Source organism: Python bivittatus, unplaced genomic scaffold (assembly GCF_059951505.1).
Source record: "Python bivittatus isolate LINGU-HERP-01145 unplaced genomic scaffold, Pbiv_v1 ctg000700_np1212, whole genome shotgun sequence".
In the NCBI taxonomy this organism is placed as follows: domain Eukaryota; kingdom Metazoa; phylum Chordata; class Lepidosauria; order Squamata; family Pythonidae; genus Python; species Python bivittatus.
Window position 1 is genome coordinate 68,990,099 of NW_028277098.1, and position 24,283 is coordinate 69,014,381.

Sequence of the window (24,283 nt, forward strand, 5' to 3'; positions counted from 1 at the left end):
CACCATGCATAATTTTGTACATCTCAGTCATATCCCCTCTCATTCACCTCCTTTCTAGACTAAAAAGCCCCAAATGTTGCAGTCTTTCCTCATAGAGAAGTTGTTCCAGCTCCTTGATCATCTTAGTTGCCCTCCTCTGAACCTTCTTTAGTTCTACTATCTCCTTTTTGAGGTGTGGCAACCAGACCTTCACACAGTATTCCAGATGCAGTTGTCCCATTAATTGATACTGAACAACCGTTGACCTGTTGGGTCATTTTTTCAGAGATATTTCCTTACCTAAACAGAGAAACAGAATAACCAAGGGCAAAAAAGCAATGGGAGTATGAGCAACTTGCTGCCGGCTTCCCCACTGACTTTACTTGTGGGAAGCTGGCAGGGAGTGTCAGAAATCTCCCTCCCTCCCTCCCTCCCACATATAATATAGGCTTGTGCCATTTGCCATCCCCTCACAACCCTAAGGAGAGCCCCAGTCAAGTCTCCTCCTCCTTAACTGACGTGTGGAACTGCCTGCCACTTTGCTGGGGGGAGGTGGCACAAAGGGAGCTGCAGACCATGAGGAAAACTGCACCCTGCTTCCCATTCTGGCATGTCCCCAAGGGCCCCTCTCTTGAGGGAGGAAGAGGGCTCACCCGTCGACTACTGATGTCCCCCAGCCAACCCTACTTTGCCAACAGGCATCCAAGTCGCTCCGTCATCCTTCCCTCAACACCCACAGCCATTAAGAGATTTCAGATTTCTGCCTCGTTTCCAAAGCTGCCAATCGCTGCTCACCTGTCGGGCCTTGCCACCAGCCATTTGGGTGCAGGGACAGAGGGAGGTGGGGGAGAGGTCAGGGATATACCCATGACAATCACATGACCTGGGCTGGCCACAGCGCAGCAGTACAGCAGTGCTGAAGCAGCCACAAATTTCAGTCCCATGGGAATAACAGATCATAGAGTTTGGATGCATTCTGTAAGTTAGCCCATTGTTGCCCTATGATGCACCATTTTGCCCAGTTGAAGGTTACAGATACAAGAGTGTTAGTAGTATATAGATAAGGGCATAATGATATTGGCAATTCTGTTTTCAATACGGTTTCTTATTATCCCTACCATGATATTGGCCTGAAAAGTTTCTTTAGGCATTGCCAGGTCACATTTTAATTACCTCAATCTTTCCTCCATCTGTCTAGCTTTAAATATGACTAGGGTATGTCTGGTGCTAGGGAAATTTGTGCTAGGGAATAGAAAGTAATTAGATAGCCAGGTAATAAGAAAATAGAAAATATTCAATTACTTTAAAGAATTTTAAATGTTTTTATTCACAAATGCACAGACGAAAATGGTTGCATGCCGTTACACTTCCTTGCCATGACAAATACCTTCGGTAGTATTACGGTCTCATTCCTTACACTAATTCTCCTCAGCTCAATTCCTTTAATTTTTCCTTTCTCAGTCGAGGGCATCTTTCCTTTAGCATCCTGACCTTGGATTTCCCTACCTTTTCAGTTTCCCTATATGTCTAGCATTCTTCCCAGTCTTTGGCTTGCCTGACTGATGATGTTGGAATTGGCAACATTATTGTGATGGCAGCAAATGTGTGTTGATTAGGGTTTGTGTATCATTTGTATATAGGGTTTGTGTATCATTGTTGGAGTTCCTTAAGCCTGGATTTTGGGTTGCAGACATTTCATTATCCTACTAGGTTATCTCTCTGCTGGTTACTTGCTATGTGATTGGTGACACTGATAGCTGTGTGATGGGATCGCTCATTAGGAGGGTGTTCTTCTCCTATGATTGTTGAATTAATAGGTCCATAGATAGGGCTAAAACTATGTATCAGGTGGTCACTGCTTGGTTGGAGTGCCATACCTCTAAGAATTCTATTGCATTTTTAAAATCTGGCTTGTTCTAAGATTTCTACTGTTTCCAGTTAAAATTATACCCAAGGTTGTCTTTGTGGAGGGTGATAGTAAAATTGTATCATGTCTGTTGACAGCTAGTTAGTGTTTGTGGATATGTTCTGCTGACTTTCTGCCTGTTTATCCTCCTGTAGTAATGTTTATAGTTCTTGCATCTGATTTTGTAAATGACTCTGGTTTTGGTCCTGGGTCTTTGAGTTTGCCTAGTATGCTTTTTAGGGAATTTGTTAGTTGTGTGCCATGATTATTCCAAATGGTTGGAGTACCCTGTTAGTGGAGTTGAGATACTAGTAAATCATATATGGAGAATCTTTAAGAAAATGCATTTACCAAAGGCTAATGAAATACAAAAAAGGCATCTGAGGAAGAAAAATTGAGAGGCTAATTTGATAGAGAGCATCCTATGTTGTTTTGCTTAACTGCAATTTGGTGGAATCAGAGCCAGCCAGAACATGAAATGTAGGATATCAAACTCATACATTTATTGTGGGCAGATCTTTGGAATCTGTTCTCTCCTGAACTCCTGGAAAGGGTCAGTTTGGTAAGCTACCATTTCCCTTTTATGCCAAAGGAAAGCAGTCTCTGTGCTGTTTATTGGGAGAAAGAAGTTGGAAAAAAGTCCTACCTCAGCTTTTTCCTTTTCTGTAGCTTAACAGAAAAGCCAGGTCATAGAATAGGCTAATTTCCCCTTAAGAGTATAATTTTGTATCTAGAACAATATACATATACATATTTTATTATGTAGATTAAAGTTAAGGAATTAAATCAGAGTTGAAGACAATGGGAGAAAAGGAAAAAGAAAAAATGACTCCTGCAGGCTTTAACTAGTAGTTATTCTTCCTGGTAGGAATACATATCCATACCCCCACAGAATGCAGGTAGAAGAAAATAAAGCCCAGGACACAAAGGTATAGCTCAGACCATCCATAGATTGAACATAGATAGAACAAAAGGATCCTAAGCCTGATCTAGCCCCAATATTTTTATGGCTTTTTCTTTTGATTCTCCAACCTTTCTTCAGGTTGAGATGGTTTTTTTACCTGACTGAAGGGATACAAGCCCCTCTTATGATAGAAGGAAAAAGAACAAAGGCAAAATGGAATTTCTTCATCTTCTTTTTAATGTCCAGACGAGAAGGAAATTTTCTTCCTTCTGACTGATACTTCAGAGTTTCATTTTCCCAGGCTCTGATGGTCTCTGCCCATTATTTAGATTGACAGATAGAGGCTTAATTGACAAATCGGATGTATGCTATTCTTTAACATTGTGTTAGAATCTGATTTCTCCCATCAAGTATAGCCTAGGTGAAAAGTTCTATCAATATTGGGAATAGGCTATCTAGTACCCTCCAAATATTTTGAATAAGAACTTGTGTAATCCTCTTCAGTTTCACCAACCTGGCTGATAGGTATTGAAGTCTAAAATGGATAGAGACACCAAGTTGCTTCTTGATGATCTAAATTTTTTTACTGCTGCCAAGCACGACCTGGCAGACCTTGGAAATTAAGCATAACTTGTTCTGGTTAATACTTGGATGGGAGATTACTACAGAATACCAGTTTGGGACATATAATGACATTTAAAAAATGAAATAGTAAAATCCATTATATTTTGAGTGTTTACTAATCTGACTGTTGTTTCTTGAGAACCACGGCCTAGCTACAGGACATAATTACATTTGAAAATATGTGCATCAATTATGAAACATTTTTTATCAAAATGTATAAGCTGTAGCAGGATGAATATAAAATCAAGTTACGGAGCATATGATATATGGAGCACAGGATATAGGTAATAATAAAGTATAAGGTTATGAGTAAAGGAAATAAGTTTTAAAAACTATTACTGAATTATTGTTAATTGATATAGAACTGTAGTACTGCTAAAATAGAATAAATGTTATCCTAAATATTACATGCTGTATAAGCTTATTCTCGCCATTTCCATCATATGTGGTGCTTATATCTGTTTTTTTTTAAATGGATATCCTAGTGTAGATTGCATATAGTTCCTGGTTGGTGAAATATGAGAAATAAGTCTTGGCTGGGCTTGTGAAAGTATTGCAGATGGAATTGTCAGACAAGGTGGGTTGCATGTACATTACTTGCCATCTCCCAAAAACATTTAACTTACTCATCCCATGTTTCCCATTCTGTGTTTCTTCTAAAGACTTCAAGGTGATAGGCATGATTCTCTTCTTCTTCTCATCTTGCAGTTAGGATGAAAATTCAGCTGAGAGATGACCTCCCAAAGGCCACATACTAACTGAGTAGAGATTAGATTTTGGTGTTTCCAGCCATAGCATTAAAGTGGGCACTTACATTGCACTGATCCACGGTTTATCCCAGTTCAGTCTGCTATACGCAGACTGAGAGTTTTCTCCTCAAGTGACCCAGATGTTGCAAGTTTTAAAATTGCTAATCTTTATAAAACTATGGAGAACATATTTTTATTTGAAGAAGTGGTCTCAATTTCCAGGATACTTTCAAATCAATTAACAAGCAATATCATTTGATTTTTCCCCTAAGAAATATGATTAGTCAACTGAAGATACACAATTTGCAGGTAAGAATATATGTCAGGAGTGTAATGGATGGCATGAGCAAGGAAGATACTGGAATGAAGGATCAAGGTTATCAGGAGGGAGGGGGAACATTTGTGTGCTTATAGCAGACTGCGTATTTTTGAGCCTGAAGATTTAAAATACCCAAGAAACTTCCTTCCTTAAAAAGAGCAGCCATTCAGTTTGTTGATTTGATGCTACTGAAAGTTCCTTAATTCTTAGTTGGATAAGAAGTATTTGAGGTAGAATATGTTTTGAATTCTTGATTCAGGAAGGACAGGCTTGAATATTTGATTCATTGGATCGGCTATCCATATACTCTGTGATAGAATAAAAGCAGGAAGAAGCAAGGTATATATTAGCTCTCTATCTATGAAATAACTCTTCCTCATCTGTGTTCATCATATATTTCTAGGCTTGGGTTGCAACATTTGTGTGGTTATCTGTTACACATAGAGGTAGTTGCTTTTCAAAAACTATATATCAGAGTTCAGAACTTCTGCCCCAACAAATATTATTGGAATACATCTACCTCAGCTCCAGCTAGCATGACCAGTGATAAAGGATGTTAGGAGATGTGGTACAGCAACATTTGAAAGTCATAGGTATCCCACTCCTTTCAGGCCCAGCCCAAGAACGACGAGGCAGTTCAGTCCAATATAGTTCCTTTATTAGCTTGCTCCTAATAGACAGAATCTCGCCAGACTAAACCTGTGCTAAAGCAACTAGTGGATATACACCATGAGACTCTAGAGCGGGGCTGTCCTCATCCTCTTTATCTTCCCACATTCCTACTGTGAATGGAAAAGTGCTTGCTCTGGAATGTTCCCCCTCCCTCCTGATAACCTTGATCCTTCATTCCAGTATCTTCCTCGCTCATGCCATCCATTACACTCCTGACATATATTCTTACCTGCAAATTGTGTATCTTCAGTTGACTAATCATATTTCTTAGGGGAAAAATCAAATGATATTGCTTGTTAATTGATTTGAAAGTATCCTGGAAATTGAGACCACTTCTTCAAATAAAAATATGTTCTCCATAGTTTTATAAAGATTAGCAATTTTAAAACTTGCAACATCTGGGTCACTTGAGGAGAAAACTCTGGTGACTACACAGGTTTCTGTCTAATTAATTAATGGCAAAGAAAACTTATACCTATGGTCCACATATGGCAGACACATATGAGCTTAGATGTATAGAGTCATCCAAAATAGAAATGTTTTCCAGAGAGCATGGCATATACATAGCATATACTGTATATGTATGTCCTGCATGGCATAGGGCTTAGTTACTTGAGGGACCACCTGTCACCCACAGTGTCTACCTCACCAATTCAGTTTTGGGGGGTTGGTGTGCTCTAGGTTCCTTCAATTAAACAATGTCATCTATCAGGACCCTGGAAGCTCACCTTCTCTGCAGCAGTGCCTGCCCTCTGGAATGAGGTTCCCTCCAAGTTCCAGATAGGTCCCTCTATGCTGTCATTCAGAAAAGCTGTGAAGACCTGGCTCTTCACCCAGGCTTTTGGCAAGGGAGAGCAAGGCTCCTTACTTCATTCCATCTGGCCTGTCGCATTTGACATCTTTTATATTTTATTGTAAAGTCTTTGATTGTTGTGAGCTGCCCAGTTGTTGGGAGTTGGGCGGCGTACAAGTTTAACTAATTAATAGTGTACATCTTGATAATAAAATAAGTATCAATGTATATAAGAAAACTTTCAAAACATTATTTCTTCCATTATCTGATCTTTATTAGGCACAAAATAAGAAATCTCTGAAGAAAGGGGATGGGGGGAAGTGAATAACATTAAATTTATTTGATTGGTGTCCAGATCAGAAACATGGAAGGAACAACATGATTGAAAAGTTTCCTAGGGGGGATATAATCCCTAATTTTAGTTATGCAAATTAATAAAAATAAAGTTTCTCATCACATAGAATTTATACAGTATGTAGATGTACCCAAAGTCCATCACTGTAATAACTTACTCTTATTTAAATGTTTTATGACTTTTAAAGCATTAATATCTTTTTTAGTTTGATACTGCCTTTCTAGGAAAAGCTTTTAAAAATACGAAGTTAAAGTAACTGCATTAAAATAACACTTAAGTAACATCAACAAAACGTCAGTGACAGTTAAATCTATAAAATGTTACATTATAGCAATTACTAGTGAACTGAAACATTCAAAACTTCAAAGCCCATTTTAAAAAATTAGCTAGGGAATTCAAATGTTCTTGGGGTAGATGAGCATTCCATACAGATGGGCCAAAGCCCTATCTCTTGAACATTCCAGTCTGAGGGATAATTAGCAATGGGCATACAGGTTTCACATAAGGCCCACCCAGGTTCCAGACAACTCAGGCAGTTGTTTTATTTTTTCATAGAAGAACCAAGTGATATGGCTTTTGAGTTCCGTAAGAGGTTAGTTATCTGTCTTTATGGCACACTTTGAAATATCCCTGTTAGAAAAAAGAAAAAGGAAATTATTCTGTACACTCAGTATATACTTTCCAATATTATATAGTAAATAGCAAATAAAAATGTTTCTTGTTCTAAGTGGATAGTGCAGTAGTGGGAAAATATGACCTGCCAAAAATTGGTCACAGGAAGACTGCAATTCAGTACCGTAAGTGGTATTGACCAACAGTTGGTTTATAGTGCATTTCAGTGCCAACAAAATATAACATCATTAACTGTGATGGTGAATAATAGTAATGTGTCATTCTTGCCAAACACCTTCACTTTGCTGAGCTTTCATAGGAAAACATTTTTAATGTACAATTGTTTGAAAGCACCCAGGTTATTGGTGAAGCCCTCACTGCTCCTTCCTTTGTATTCTCCCCCTTTTCAACACATTTATTTTTGTGTAATATGGGTAATCCTCAGGTTATGACCATTCATTCACTGATTCTTTGAAGTTACGATGGCATTGAATGAATGGTAGTTATAACCAGTCTTCGAAGTTCCAGCCATTGCAGCAGCCTCGCAGTCACATGATCAAAATTTGGCTGTTTTGTGACCGACCCACATTTATGACCAGTTGCAGCATCCCATGGTCGTGTTCTGCCCTGCAAAAACTGTCTGCTTCAACTCCCCCCCCCACCTATCTTTCCTCCCATCTCTGCCCTTTCGGCTGCCCTGCCCTGCCCTGTGCCTCCAGGAAGCCTTCATCTCTCCCCTTCCTCTGTTGGAAGTATTCCTTTCCAACACAAGCTGCAGAGTGCACACTGTGCCTCTGGGAAGCCCTAGTCCCTCTGCTTCCTCTATTGGAAGTACTCCTGGAGAACCGGCCTGTGGGCTTCAGCGAGGGATGGAGGCGAGCCCAGTGCCGACAGCCTGTCCACAGGCCATCTGCTTACTTGGCCCAACCTTCCTCCTGCAAGGTCTTGCGCTTCCAATGCAAGCTGCAAGCATGCACTACGCCTCTGGGAAGCCCTTGTCCCTCTGCTTCCTCCAGTTCCTTGAACAGTGCTTCCCACACAGCCACCACCTTCTCTCAGGGAGCTACCACCGCTGCCTCTCGAGCCCATCCCACTGCGCTTTCCACGGTCTGCGGGCTATCGCTTTTCATGCTGGCAGTAGAAGATGGGGCTTCTCTACCAGCTCTGTCCTGCTGCCTCCTCTCTTGCTGGGCCAGGTGAGCTCCCTTTGGCAGATGCTCCGCCACCCTGCTGTGCTTGCCATGGGTGTCCTGGGGCTGCACTCTTGGCCAGTACCTGGCTCCCAGGCCAGCAGGGAGAGGAAGAAGACGGCGAAGGTCAGCTGGGAGCGGCAGTAGTGGGGGGTGGCAGGAGTAGGTGGTGGAGTGCAGGTGACCAAAAGGGCAGAGATGGGGGGAGATAGGCAGGTGGGGGGAATTGAAGAGGCAGTTTGTGCAGGGCAGGAGAAGCTTGAGGTCCTTGCCTAACAAGCATACAATCCTGGCCTAATGACCACAATCTGGACTGCTGGGACCACCATCACTAAGTGGCTTAGTCACCTGATGTTTTGCTTAATGACTGCTTCAGTTAGCGACAGAAATTACAGCCCCAATTTGGGTTGTAAGCCGAGGACTACCTGTAATAACAGATACAGGGTGTGCTAACAGGCAAATACGTAGGTTGAATAGCCTAGCACATCCATTGCCATTGAATCCCTCACAAAAATGCATTGCGCTTAAGTTGTCTGTCTGTCTGTCTGTCTGTCTGTTTCTCTCCACATGAAGTTAAAAATATTCAGTACAAACTCCATTACAATTAAAAGATATAATAAAATAAACACATATGATAAAATCTTAAAAGATACAGCACAATAAAATGAACCACATTTGAGCCACTTTTTAGATCTTCCAATTATTTCACTCAGTTTCATTTAAATGTTTAAAAGCATGGGGAAGTAAGGTAGAATTTTGGGGAATCACAAACAGAAATTACATAGTGGAGGAGAGGCACTCTCTTCCAAATATTTCCCTCTAAATAAGACTGCTATATACCCAAATTCTAAGCCAGAGAGACATTACAAATGGATCCTTAATGGTTCTGAAATCAGCAGAAAGATCCTGAGTGAAATGGCCTAGTCTATTCCCTGTTGCAAGAAATTTGTGAAGGTGACTAAAGTGGCTTCAGTTGTAATCCCAAGGAAAAACCAGATTGGAATGGATCATAATAACTCATACCTGGCATGCCAAAATGCCCCTTTGCGCTGCGCTCCTAGGTGGGGGAGGGCTTTTGCCTTTTTTTTCTAGCAGTGCAAAGCAAAAGCCCTGCCCTGCCCAGGAGCATGACACAAAGGGGCGTTTTGGTGCACCACGCTCAAGGAATTTTTTGCAAAGAGGCTTTTTGGCATGCTGGGGCTCTGGAGATGCTTTTGGTTTTTCTTTTTTCTTTTTTCTTTTTGCAGCCAAAGCCCGACCCTGCTCAGCAGCCAGGCTGGGCACGCCTCAGCAGCGGGAGCAAAAAGATAGCAAAGTCAGCTGGGGTGGCAGAGTGAAGGGTGGCAAGGGTCTCAGAGTGCAGGATGGTGAGTGCGACTGGGACTGGGCTGGGGCAGCTGCGGCTTCCCAGAGTATGGTAAGCAGCCCCAGAGCCACGAGGTTCTGGGGCTGCTTAACACCACACGACGCAGGGTGCAGGGAGCCAGAAGGGCAGAGATGGGGAGGGAGATAGGTGGGTGGGGGGAGTTGGAGGCAGTCCCTTACCTTACTGTGGCTCAGGGCTGGGAGGGACCAATACTCCCCCCCCCCCAGTACTCGCTTAATGACCTGCAATTCTCAGTTAACAGTGGCAGTGCTGGGATTGTGGTCTCTGAGCAATGCGGTCACGTAACATCTTGCTTTATGATTGCATTGCTTAGCGATGGAATTCTGGTCCCAATTGTGGTCATAAGCCAAGGACTACCTATACAAAAGAAACTGGCTGAAGCTTTAAAAATTAAAAGGGAAATACAAATGATAAACCGAGAGACTAACCTGGAAAATGTTTTCTTATTGGATCTACAAAAGAGGCTTGTTAAAGCCTTGAAGAAATCTGTGCAATAGGGTAAAGAATTGAAGAGAAATCAAATCCTATTACAATATTTGATTGAATTAAAGATTAGGACTGATAGAAATAAAAGGAAGGGATCTTGGTTTATTTGATCAAGATTAAAATAAGACATTGTTTTTGCAAAGTTTTGGCAACCCTTTATGGACTTTTTTGCTGACACCAGGATTGAAAAGTTGATGTTTTATGGATTTGCTTATAGATAAGGGATGGGATATAGGATGAAGAGATATCTTCTTGTAACCTTATGGGGGTAAAGAGTTATTAAATTTCCTCATACTTGTGATGAAGGTTGGAAGTCACTTCTTTATATATTTTTTTCTTTTTCTTTGATTTTTTCCCCTTCACTTTTAAATCTTTTTTTCTATTCTTTTATCTTTCTTTAAGTTAAGTTTGTATTCGTTTTTACAATTGTAATTAAAATTCTTAATAAAAATTATATTAAAAAAAAGAGAAAGAAAGATTATGGAACCTATTACAAGGTAGAGAGATATAATTTTCCAAGGTCTAATTCTTCAGTTTCCTCCTGAGGGAAACTGTTTTGGTCCATTTACCAGTGAATAGAAAGCTGCTTAACAGTACAGGTAGTCCTTGCTTAATGACCCTAATTGGGACTGGCAACTCCACTGCTAAGCGAAGTGGTCACTAAGTGGGAAATCACATGGCAGTGACTGTGCTTTTCAGCTAGAAAGAGACAGGACTACTCAGTTTCACACTTTTGGCTTTTCTTTGCCTTCTAACCACACCCCCACACTTTGGAATGCTGTAAGTGCCTGCTTACTATCTTGTATACATTGAAGGCAGTGTGATTGCACCACAGCCTGGGGCTGGGAGCTGCGGGTGCATTATGCAAACAGCTTACTGTCTTGGAATCCCTTTCTTTCCAATCTCTCTGCTCTGCAGAGGTTGGGGGGGGGGGGTGTCAGGGAAAGGAGAGATTGCCTACAGAAATCGCTTGCTTTTTTTTTCTGCCCAACCTCTTTGCAGAGTGGAGAGATTGGGGAGAAGGGAATTTCAAAAGAGTACTGTAAGTTGCTTGTGTAGCTCGCTCATGGCTCCCAGCCCTGGGCTGCCAGCATGATTACAATTGCTTTTGATGTGTAGAAGAGCAAACAGCTTACTCTCTTGAAATCCCTCTCTAGTGTCTCTGCTCTATGGGGGGGGGAGGGGGAAGGGTCAGGGAAAGGAGAGATTGCCTACAAAAATTGCTTGCTTCCCCCCCTCCCCCCATGGAGAAATTAGAAAGAGGTTTCAAGAGAGTACTGTAAACTGTTTGCATAGTGCGCCTGCAGCTCCCAGCCCTGGACTGCCAGTGTGATCACATTGCTTTTGATGTGTAGAACAGCAAACAACTTCCTTTCTTGCAGTCCCTTTCTCTCCAATCTTTCTGCTCTACAAAGGGGGGAAAAAACCACAGGTCAGGCACAGGACAAGGCATACCGACTGTAATGGCGATTATGTGATTGAGGGACACTGTGAAGGTTGTAAATGGGCCAAAAGGTTATTTTTTCAACACTGTCATAACTTTGAATAGTAGCTGAAGAAATGTTCAGTAAGTGAGGACTACCTTTAGATCCAACTGTTTATCTGCATTCTAGCAATCAGATGCCATTTCATTATTTTCAGTTTTTCAAGATCCCAGCAAGCTGAGATTACAGGAATGCAGGCACCTTAAAAAAAAAAAAAATCTGCTCTGAGGGATGCCAGTAACACAGTGATATCACTAGAACAGACTGAGATGAATTTTTCTTTTTGCGGGTGGGGAGATAGGTGGAGGGCTAAGTGAAAAGCTGAGTTAAGCATAGCAGAGATTTCACATATATATTTTTATTTTAATAATTTTCCTCATTCACTGATTGTGCTACTGAATTTAAGCAACCTGAACTACATGGGGTTCTTGGGAATTTCAGGAAGGACACTGGGGGACCATGGGTTTCCTACACCTGCTTCATAGTTCAGTTGGAAACATTTAGGAACAATTGTGATCACAATCTGAGAAATCTTTCAGTCCCAAGAGTTAACTGACGCCTTGGTTGCATTGCTGTCCATCTTTATGAGCATATCCCAGAATCAAAAAGAAACCTTTCAGTTTTTTTTCAGTTTGAGATGTGAGCAGATTCCACTCTCCAATCAACTTTTCCTACTCTAGAATGAAAACCAGTTTGGGCAAGTGTCCTGCTGATGTGTTAATGTCAAATACAATTTGAGAAAAGGCCCTAGTTTCATTAAGTATGCCGCCCAGAGTTACATTTTGTGAGATGGGTGGTTATAAAATATGATTAAATAAATAAAGTCAAGATGGTTTAGAAATCATAATTCCCATGAATCTCAGGAGGAATGGTTATGTTTGAATCTGTAAAATTACCTCTTCTGGGTAATCTGGATTTTTTTTTTTTTTTTTTTGGTGCCTTCAAGTCAGTGTTGACTCCTGGCTACTGCCTGGACAAGTCCTTGCAGTTTTCTTGGAAAGATTTCGGAAGTGGTTTGCCATTGCCTGCTTCCTAAGGCTGAGAGAGAGTGACTGTCGCAAGGTCATCCAGTTGGATTTGTACCTAAAGCGGGATTTGAACTCACAGCTTCCTGGTTTCTGGTGCCTTAAGCAGTACACCAAACTGGCTCTCAATCTGGATTAACAAATAGTATTTGATACCGTTAGTTATAGTATCCTTCTGGACTGGTTTAATAGGATTGGTGTCAGCACTTAAAAGCCTCCCCCACTTTACTTTTAATTCTTCCTAGTATTTTTGATAATATGGCATTATCCAAGTTCCATTTTTATTTGTATATGTTTTAAAAACATTTAGAACACATTTTCATCCTGAGATCAAGAGTGAATGAGTCTTTCATTTTAGCAGGTAAAAATGCTGCAAGAGGGAGATTGTACTATATCATCTAAATTAGGTTGTCAAAAAAATCTGAAGTGGCAGAGAGTTGGTTCTCTAATTCTGAATGGGATTTCTCTTTCTAACATTACTGTAAATCTGATTTCTCTTGTGGAGGGAGGATGTATTTTAAATTTCTCCAGTGCTGCTTGTGTTTTAGTACCTATTTATTTATTTATTTATTTATTCACAAAGGCTTTTATGTCACCTCAATCATTGCAACTCAAAGTGGCTTATGAGTAGGAATATAAGAGTACAAAAATACAATAGCTATAAAGTACAACATAATAAGCAATGTAATAATCATAATTAGCATAATAGGTATTATTAGAATCTTGAGTCATCCCAGCTACAACGAAGTAACAATTTCCCCAATCTCCAAATGCTCTTAGGAATAGCTATTTTTTTAAAAACTTCCTAAATATTAACAATGAGGGTGCTGATTTTATTTTTGGTGAAAGGGAATTCCATAAGAAGGGCACTCTTGCAGAAAATCCTGTCCTATATGTCTCCTCTTCCAGGGGTTGGGGATGTTAAGCAGTCATTCTTTGCAGGCATGTGTTGAACAGATAAGTTATATGTAGTAAGTGATCTCAAAGACAACCAGGCCCCAAGTCATGTAGGATTTTAAAATGGTAATTCCCACCTTGAATTGTCCCTGGAAATTGACTGGCAACTAGTGCAGCTTCTGCGGTACTGTCGTTACATAGGAGAAACAAATTGCATCTGTTAGTGCATAGACTGCTGCATTTGTGTGAGATGGGCGGGTATATAAAGATAGATAGATAGATAGATAGATAGATAGATAGATAGATAGATAGATAGATAGATAGATAGATAGATAGATTGATTTTGCTCTAGTTGCAACTTCAGTTACAAAGGCAGTCCCATATAGACTGCATTGCAGTAATCCATATGTGAGGTTACAAGGGTATGATTGCCACCAGTACCTTCTATTTCAGGATGAGGCACAACTGGTGTACCAGGTGAAGATGGTGTAATGCTTTGGGTTTGATTCCAAATAGAAACTTCAGAGTTCACTAGGATGTGAGTGGAGGCCATTTGTAGTTCTTTAAAGCATCTGTGTCTTTTCCCAAGTTTATGTGACAACTGCGGAAGCACAGCCCTACTAAGGGTCAGGGTTCTGTTCAGGACATTTCTTGTGTCCAGGGCATTGCTACCTCTTATTTTTAGTTAGCTTTTTTGTTGTCCTATCACAGAAATGATATATCGATGGCAAATAATATTTTTGATTGTAGCCTTATAATAATAATAAAAAAATTACCTAGAGAAGTTCATTTAGTGCACACTTAAAAATAGGCACTGAATAGACCAAAGTGAATATCTTGAAAACAATGCAATTATTATTAGAAGTCAGTACGGATTTGCCAAAAACAAGGCTTGCCTGACTAATCTTACTTCTCTTATTATTTTATTAAAGGTATAAATGTCTTAGTATATTCTAGAAATGTGGATGTAATATAATTTGACTTCAGATATTACTAACTAGAAATATTACCTCATAATATTCTAATTAGCAAGCTGGATATGGGCTTCTAATTAATACGAACTTGATGACATTTGTATGGGATAGATTTATTGCTTGAAAACCATGCTGAAAAAGTATTCATCAGAGGTTCTTTTGATGAACACACTAGCTACCTCTACGATAGAAGTATCAAGTGGATGCTAAAGGATTCAGTTCTGTGCCTGATACACTTCAACATTTTCATTTAATGACTGAGATGAAGAAATGGAAGGACTGTTTATAAAATTGCAGATAATTCAAAAGTGAGTATGCTCCAGAAAACAGAGATAATTAAAGTAATCCGGATAGGTTAGAGAAGTGGGCTGGAAATAACAGAATAAAATGCAGTAGAATCAGTGTTCTTCATTTAGGAAAAATAAATGAAAACTATCAGTGTAAGATGAGGATATTTGTGTTGATACTAGCATATATGAAAAGGATCTTGGAATTGTAGTTTATCACTTGCTGAACAGAAGTTAATAGTGTAACATGGCTGCTAAAAAGGCAAAGACAGTTTTAAACTGCATCAATACAAGTATAGATTGCAACTCAAGGGATTTTTTCTAATTTCACCATATTTTGCACTGGTCAGACTTCACTTCAAGAACTGTGCCTAATTCTGGACACCACGTTGTAAGAAAGATTTAGAGAAATTTTATCAGATGCATAGAAACACAGGGAGGATTCTCAGGGGACAGAAACTAAGTCTTATGAGAAGAAACTGGGAGAACAGATTATGTTTAGCCTTGAGTAAAGATGACTGATGGAGGTATGATAACACTTTTCAGGTACTGAAGAATTGTCACACAGAAGTAGTCGAAGTTGTGTCCTCTATCATCCCTGACTGCAGGACATGGATTTATTTATTTATTTATTTATTTATTTATTTATTTATTTATTTATTTTCTCCCCTGCCCATCTCCCCCCAATGGGGGACTCTGGGCGACTCACACAAAACATTAAACCATAAATACATATAAATACATAAAACTTCAAAATTTAAAAACATTATTGAAAAAGAGGAAAAGGTGGGTCCAAGAAGATGAAGAATCTGGGGCTGAAGACAACAGGCCTCTATGGGGCTAGCCATCCCCACTCTTGAAGTATTCCCTCCCCACCCCAGGCCAAGTGACAGAACCAGGTCTTCAAAGCCCTTCGGAGGAAGGCCAGGAGTGAGGGGGCCAATCGTACCTCCGGGCGCAGAATGTTCAAAAGAGCGGGGGCTACTGCAGAGAAGGCCCACCTTCTGGACCCTGCTAATTGGAGTTCTTTTACTGAGGGGGTCCGAAGCATGCCCTCTCTGTGTGATCAGGTGGGACGGGTTGAAGTCATGGGGGAGAGGCGGTCCCTTAGGTAACCTGGTCTCATGCCATGTAGGGCTTTAAAGGTGATAACCAACACCTTGAATTGGACCCGGAAGCAAACTGGTACCCAACGCAGCTCATGGAGCGACGGCATTACATGGGCCCTTCTTGGGGCTCCAAAAATAGCCCGCATGGCTGCATTCTGGACCAGCTGTAGCTTCCGGATACTCTTCATGTAGAGCGCATTGCAGTCTACATGTCTATTTGGGAGATAACAAGGGCACGAGTGACTATTCGAAGGGCATCCCGATCCAGGAAAGGGCGTAACTGATGCACAACCCGAAGTTCTGCAAAGACCCTCCTTGCTACAGCTGCCACCTGCTCTTCAAGCTGGAGCCGTGAGTCTAGGAGGACCCCCAGATTACGCACTGGGTCTGTCTGGGGCAGTGCTACCCCATCCAGCACTAAAGATGACAACGTCCTGGATACAGAGGAGCCATTAACCCACAGCCACTCCGTCTTACCAGGGTTTAGCTGAAGCCTGTTGTTCCCCATCTAGACCTTTACAGCCTCCAGGCACCACGAAAGGGCGGTCATGGCATCACTTGCTTCACCTGGGAGGGAGATGTATAATTGCATATCATCAGCATACTGATGATACCTCATCCCATGATGGTGGATGATCTCACCCAGCGGTTTCATGCAGATGTTGAAAAGGAGCGGAGAGAGAACCGAAACCTGCGGCACCCCACAAAGCAGGGGCTGGGGATGGGACCTCTCACTCCCTATCACCACTGATTGGGATCGGCCTTGAAGAAAGGAGGTGAACCAGCACAATACTGTGCCGCCCACCCCCAGTTCCCTGAGTCGTCCCAACAGGATACTGTGGTCGACGGTATTGAAAGCTGCTGAAAGATCAAGGAGAGCAAGGATGGTCACACTTCCACCATCCCGCTCCTGCCAGAGATCATCCATAAGTGTGACCAATGCCATTTCCGTTCCATAACTGGGCCTGAAACCTGACTGGAAGGGGTCCAGATAATCCATTTCCTACAGAACCCTTTGGAGCTATGATGCCACCACTTTTTCAACCACCTTCCCCAAAAAGGGGAGGTGGGAGACTGGACGAAAATTGTCCAGTACAGTAGGATCCAGGGAGGGTTTCTTGAGGAGGGGGTGCACCAATGCCTCCTTAAAGGCAGCTGGAAACACTCCCTCCTGCAAGGATGTATTAATAATCCATGGATCCAACCACATGTCACCTCCTGAGCTGCTTTCAGCAGCCACGAGGGGCATAGGTCAAGATGGCAAGTGGTGGCCTTCACAGTCCCCAGGATCCTGTCCACTTCCTCAGGATCAACAGGATCAAACTGTTCCCAGATAACTGTGTAAGAACTGTCTCCTGGTATCTCACCAGACCCTGCCCCATGCTCGGAGTCTAACTTGGAACAAATTCGAACGACTTTGTCCTGCAGATGCTCCAAAAATTCCTCTGCACAGCCCTGCAAATGAACCCCCACATCCCCCTTGCCAAGGAGGGACCTAGTGATTCTGAACAGGGCCGCCGGGTGGCATTCTGCAGACGCAATAATGGCAGAGAAGTATTGGTGCTTTGCCGCTCTTATCGCCACAATGTAGGCCTTGATAGCAGCTCTAACCTGTGTTCGGTCGGATTTGGTCTTTGTCTTCCTCCAGTGGCGCTCTAGATGTCTCTTGACCCTCTTCAGCGCCCTCAACTCCTTCTTAAACCATGGGGAGTGTCAGGGCCGAGGTGGCAAGAGAGGTCTCATAGGCACGATCCTGTCCAAGGCCCCGGCTGCCTCCCTATTCCAGCCAGCAGCCAAGGCCTCTGCTGGACTGTGCAGCAGATCCATGGGAATACCCCCCAGCTCCCTCTGAAACCCTGACGGGTCCATCAGACACTGGGGGTGGACCAATCACATTGGTCCTGCCTCCCTGCAGAGGGGGGTGGCATAGGAGAAACTCAGGGTCATCAGGACGTGATCTGACCATGACAACAGGGAAAGCTGTATATCTTCCCTCATATCACTTTGCCACTGCTCCAACAAAAAGGCCAAATCCAGCATGTGGCCACTGTCTCGGGTGGGGTCCTGCACAATTTGAGACAGGCCCATGGCTGCCATGGTAGCCATGAACTCCCGAGCCGCATCCGAGGACTCCCAGGGATGGCAGGTTGAAGTCCCCCAGAACCATAAACCTGGGGAACACCACCACCAGCCCCGAGATGACCTCCAGCAGCTCAGGCAGGTTAATAGCCTGATGTTACAGGAAAGTAGATTCTGGTTTACTGTTAGGAAGAACACCCAAATAGTATGAGCACTTCAAGAATGGAAGCAGTTAACCAAGGAAGGAAGTGAACTTCTCTTCACTGGATATGCTTAAGCAGTGGCTAGACTGTCATACATCTTTGATTCTTTAATTTGGATTTCTTCAGTGAGCTGTTGGTTGGATTTAATAGTTAAAATGCCCCTGCCAAGACTATAATTTGATGGTTCTATACCTGAAACTTGTAAGCACTATGTTGTCTTGTACATATCTACAGAGAAAGGTAGAATATAATTTTATTAATAGAAAATTAATATTTTCACTTTTTAGAATGACATTTGAAATACATAAAACAGCTAAAACAGTTTAAAGGATTACAGGAATATATAAATTACGTGTTGCAGAAAAACAGGACTTTATATAGTAGTCTGTGTCTAGATAGTGTTCACCTGCCTTTTTTCATTCTGTGTAGATTTCTATGGAAGAAATACTGGAATAGACTTAACCAGGGTGCTCTGTAGTTTTATCAAGTGTGAAGATTTCAAAACTATCAGAATTCTCAGTAATAACCTTACTGGCTGAGGAGTTCTGGGAGTTGATGTCGACACATTGGATGCTAGCTAGTTTAGGGAGCTCTGCTCTGATAAAACAACCAGAACACAATATTCAAATAGATGCATATGTACAAGCGCATGCACCCATATACAAGCATATTCTTTTATTGGTCTCCTGATACAGTCAGCACAAAAGGTAGAGTAATATAGGTAGTCCTCGGTTAATGACAGTATTTGGGACCAGAATTTCCATTGCTAAGTGATGTGGTTGTAATGCAGCCTCCCCAGCCTAGCACTGTGGTGCAAAGCTGCAGCTGACCCAGCCACCCCAGCACCATGGTGTGAAGGCCCAGCTGCAGCCGCCCTCTCTACCTTGAACTCTGTGGCCCCTGCTGCCCTGCTCTTTGTCGCCCCCAGCTGACCTTCACCATCTTCTTGCTCCTGTTGCTGACGAGATATGTGCGGCCTGGCCCTTCATGAGGCCTCAGGAAGGCTGCATGCAACCTTGGGAAGAAAGTTTCACATGGCCAGCAGCTGTCTCATGAAGGGAGCGAAAAAGGCAGAGATGGGGAGATAGGCAGGTGGGAGTTGTTGAAGCACATCCTGTGGTTGTAAATGCAGGTGGGTTGCCAAGTGCCTGAATTTTGATCACATGACCGCAGGGGTGCTCCAACGGCTATAACTCTGAGGACTGGGTATAAATGCCTCCAAAATTTTATGCAGAAAACCAGACTACCATAGAAAACATATTATTTGTAGATCATGTATAGTCATGTTCCACAATTTCCTTTGAAATTGAAGAGCAGAGGGAGAGTACATTCTGGCCTTTCCCATTGGCCAGGAGACCAAGCCCAGTAAGATTCTTATATTCCCACAAAGAGCATAATGGGAAGAAGGAGCCCATCCTGGCTCCTTGTATTGGTCAAAGAAGGAACAGTTTTCTAAAGTTTGCTTTACCTTTCCTGTGTGATTAAATACTCAACTTCTGTTGGCAATTGCCCTGGGTTCAGAAGTTGGAAGATACCATATTCTGATCTCTTCCATTGCCAGGCAATCAGGGAACCCATTAATTGCTGTTGAAAGAAGCAAATCAGGAAGGAAAGATCAGCCCATTCTTAATTTTTCAAATTTCAAACTAGACTGGGGTTTTAAGATGTGCTGTTCAAGCTCTTTTGAAGAAGCACAAAGAAACGGGCAACATTGAGGACCGTAAACGCAGTGGTCGGCCAAGGAAACTTAATGCAGCAGATGAAAGGCACATCATGCTTACTTCCCTTCGACATTGGAAGATGTCCACCAGCGCCATCAGCACAAAACTGGCGGAAACCAGTGGACCCAGGTACACCCATCTACTGTCCAGAGAAGTCTGGCCAGATGTGGTCTTCGTGGAAGAATTGTGGCCAAAAAGCCATACCTCCGATGTGGAAACAAGACTAAGCGACTCAACTGTGCACAAAAACATAGAAACTGGGGTGCAGAAAAATGGCAGCAGGTGCTCTTCAGCATAAAGTCAAAATTTGAAAGATTTGGCTGTAGCAGGAGGCAGTTCGTTCACCAAAGGGCTAGAGAGCGGTACAATAATGAGTGTCTGCAGGCAACAGTGAAGTATGGTGGAGCTTCCTTGCAAGTTTAGCAAATGGAGTTGGAGATTTGGTCAGGATCAGTGGAGTCCTCAATGCTGAGAAATACAGGCAGATACTTATCCATCATGCCATGACATCAGGGAGGCGTGTGATTGGCCCCAAATTTATTCTGCAACAGGACAACAACCCCAAACATACAGCCAATGTCATTAAGAACTATCTTCAGCGTAAAGAAGAACAAGGAGCCCTGGAAGTGATGGTTTGGCCTCCATAGAGCCCTGATCTCATCATCATTGAGTCTTTCTGGGATTACATGAAGAGACAGAAGGATTTGAGGCAGCCTACATGCACAGGAGATCTGTGGTTAGTTCTCTAAGATGTTTGGAACAACCTACCTGCCGAGTTCCTTCAAAAACTGTGTGCAAGCGTACCTAGAAGAATTGATGCTGTTTTGAAGGCAAAGGGTGGTCACACCAACTATTAATTTGATTTGGATTTCTCTTCTGTTTGCTCACTTTGCATTTTGTAAATTGATAAACATAAACAATTACAATATACAGTAATACCTTGGTTCACAAATGGTTCTGTTCACTAACAGTTCAGTTCGCGAACAGCAGCATTCGCAGAATTTTGCTTCCATTCGCGAACTCCGCATCAGGTGATGAACATGACCCGCAGCCATCTTCCCTGCTCTGACCCGTGGTCGTGGCTTCCTCTAGGTGAGATCGCGGTCGCAGATAGACACTTGCTGTGAAGCTTTTTGGTGTGCTTTTTAGCACATAAAGTACATCCAGCATGGCTCCAAAGAAAGTGCAGAGCAAGCATGGTGGTAAAAAGAAAGTACAGAGTGGTAATGAAGGTGAGAGGAACATGCAGAACGGTAATGAAGGTGACAAGGATGTGCAAAGCAATAATGAAGGTAACAAGAAAGTGCAGAGCAAGAATGGATGGGAAGAAGATTTTGAAGAAAATAACCATCGAATTGAAGAAGGAAATTGTAGAAAAGCATGAGTGTGGTATTTGTGTGACTGATCTGGCTTCGGAGTACAAGATGGCTAAGTCGACAGTCTCGACTATTTTGAAGAATAAAAATGCTATCAAAGGAGCTGATGTGGCAAAAGGAGTAACGATGTTAACCAAGCAGAGGACACAAGTGCTGGAAGAGGTGGAAAACTTTTGTTAGTGTGGTTGAATGAGAAACAGCTGGCCGGTGATAGCGTTAGTGAAGCTATGGTCTGTGAAAAAGCCAGGAAATTGCACAGTGATTTACTGCAAAAAAAACCCTCTACAAGTGCAACAAGTGAAGAATTTAAAGCCAGTAGAGGGTGGTTTGATAAATTCCGCAAGAGAAGTGGCATCTACAGTGTGACAAGACATGGTGAGGCTTCCAGTTATGCAGCAGAGGAAAAAAACAAGTGACATTAGACAGATTTTTCGCCAGAACTGAGCCTGCAGCTAAGAGTCAAAGAAGAGAGGAAACCCCGATGTCCTTATGGAGGGGGACTCTCCCTCCAAACAATAACCGCCTCCCCACCCATCTTCCTGTCCTCCACACCAGAAGTCGCCTCAAGGAAGGTTAGTGTTCTCTCTTCATACTGTACTGTAATGTTTCATATTTTTGTGGTTAAAAAAAAAAATGCATATGGTTCAGAACGGATTAACCTTATTTACGTTGAACCTTATGGGAAAATTTGATTAGGTTGGCGACCAAAATCGGTTGGCGACCACGTTCGTAGGGGTAAGAACGGATTAACCTTATTTACATTGAACCTTATGGGGAAATTTGATTCGGTTCGTGACCAATTCGGCTCACGACCAGAATCGTGGAACAAATTAAGTTCGTGAACTGAGGTACCACTGTATATTTTTGAAAGCATTCTTACTTTACAGCATTTTTTCACACCTGCCTAAAAAGTACAGTACTTTTGCACAGTATTGTATATGTATGTATGTATGTATGTGTGTGTGTATATATATATATATATATCTCCACAGTGTGACATCAACTTCAACGCTTACAGAGGTTTACAGATAAAATCACAATTAAAAACATGATTAAAACCACACAGAGGAAAAAAAAATATTAGGATTAGGAAAAATATTTTACATTGCTTGATGTCAGAATCTCTCATGTTAAAAACAGCACCCTTAATGGATTTTTATTATTTTTTTAAAAAAACAAAGTTTGTTTTCAGCTGTGAAAGAATGTTGGATTTTGTAAAGTTTTTGTAGCTTTGTTAGATTGTAAACTATCAGAATTGCTTTTAAAAATAATTATATATAGTGGCTATTTGTTATGGGAAATTAAATAAAAGTATTAAAAGTATTGTACTACTGTAATCCGCTATACATGGGGCTGCCCTTGAAGAATATCCGGAAGCTTCAACTGGTGTAGAATGCAGCAGCGCGGGCAGTTACGTGTGCTCCTAGAAGAGCACACATTACACCTCTGCTTCACAAGTTGCATTGGCTGCCGGTTTGCTTCTGGGCCCAATTCAAGGTGCTGGTTTTGACCTTTAAAGGCCTTCATGGCATGGGGCTGGGTTATCTGAGGGACTGCCTCTCCCTGATCACATTGGCCTGCCCTGTTAGATCCAGATCCGGCAGGGAAGATATGCTATGCATTCCATCGCCCAGGAACTTGCGTTTGGTGGGTCCCAGGAGGTGGGCCTTCTCTGCCATGGCTCCCTCCTTGTAGAACATTCTCCCCCCTGATGTTAGGCTTGCCCTTCCCTGCTGTCATTTAGGAAGTCCCTCAAGACCTGGTTGGGTCATCAGGCCTGGGGGTCCTTGGGAACTGAAGACATTCTTAGATGGCTCCGCTGTAATTGATATTCTGCTCCCTCCGTGGGGCTTGTATATTTTAATTTTTTTTTAATTCTTTTTTTAAAATTTGTAATAATGTTTTTATTCTAATAATAATTTTTTATCTTTTTATAATACTTGTTTGTATTCATTTGTTATTTTATTTTAATTGTTGTACGCCGCCCAGAGTAGCTTTGTGAGATGGGCGGCTGTATAAATGTGATGTATAAATAAATAAATAAATAAACTGAAGCTGATAAATGATATAAATAGATTTCACCTATATTATATCCTGTATACTTAATGATCAGTATTAATACAAGCTGTACACATCAACCAGAAATATAGGATTAAAGTTTACCTAGCAGAGAATTTTAGGATTTTTTCTAAGCAAGGTTTTCATAAACTGATATTTGTTAATACATGAATACCATGATGAGAATATAGCCTACAATGAAAATGATATACATAATGTACTTGTTACATTGAGATTCTGAAATTCTTACTCAAAATAGACAGTTGCAGGGTGCCAATGTGAAGCTGCCTAATAATGGATGTTTTTTTTTTCTTTTGAAACTTAATGGATAAAAGTTATTTGATACAGAGTACAGGTAGTCCTCATTTAACAACCATTCGTTTAACAACAGTTCAAAGTTAGGACAGCCTTGGAAAAAGTGCTTTACAGTCTGTGCTTGCACTTATGACTGTCACAAACCGTCGCACCACTCTGCAGTCACATGATCACACACCTTTTTTACAATGGTCGTAAAGGAAATTACTGCAGTCGTTAAACGAATCACATGGTTGTTAAGCGAATCATGTGGTTAGGTGAATTCTGGCAAAAAAGTCCATTGGGGAAGCTGGATTCACTTAACAACCATGTGATTCACTTAACAACCACATGACTATGATGATTCACTTTACATCCATCGCAAAAATAGTCATTAAATTGGGTCTGATCACGTGGTAACTTGCTTAATGACCACCCCACTTAATGACCAGTTTTCAGCCCCTATTGTGGTTAAGTGAGAACTACCTGTATACCTAGAGTACCTGAAATTGTGAACTTTCCTCCAGTTTTTAGCAAACCTTTTATACGTTGACTTTATTCATAGTGCTACAGCTTCACTCACCATACTGAGTGCCAGCTATTCTTTCATGAGCAATATTCTGTTTTAGGAGTTTCTAGTCAAGAGTAAACTGAAGGGTCTGTGGATTTTATTTTCATAATGTCACATTGCAGATTTCAAAGTAATATTTATAGTAATATACTGGGTCTGCTATTCAGTGCTATTTTATAAAACTCTAATTGTTCAGAATAAATTATACTAAAGCTGAAAGTATGTTAGT

The 24,283-nt window shown here is 41.6% G+C and overlaps 1 protein-coding gene across 2 annotated transcripts in view; it reads left to right on the forward strand.

The window, feature by feature from the left end:
- Positions 1-24,283, forward strand: part of MAGI3 (membrane associated guanylate kinase, WW and PDZ domain containing 3) — a 140,322-nt gene that overhangs the window by 19,695 nt on the left and 96,344 nt on the right. The window lies entirely within an intron of this gene.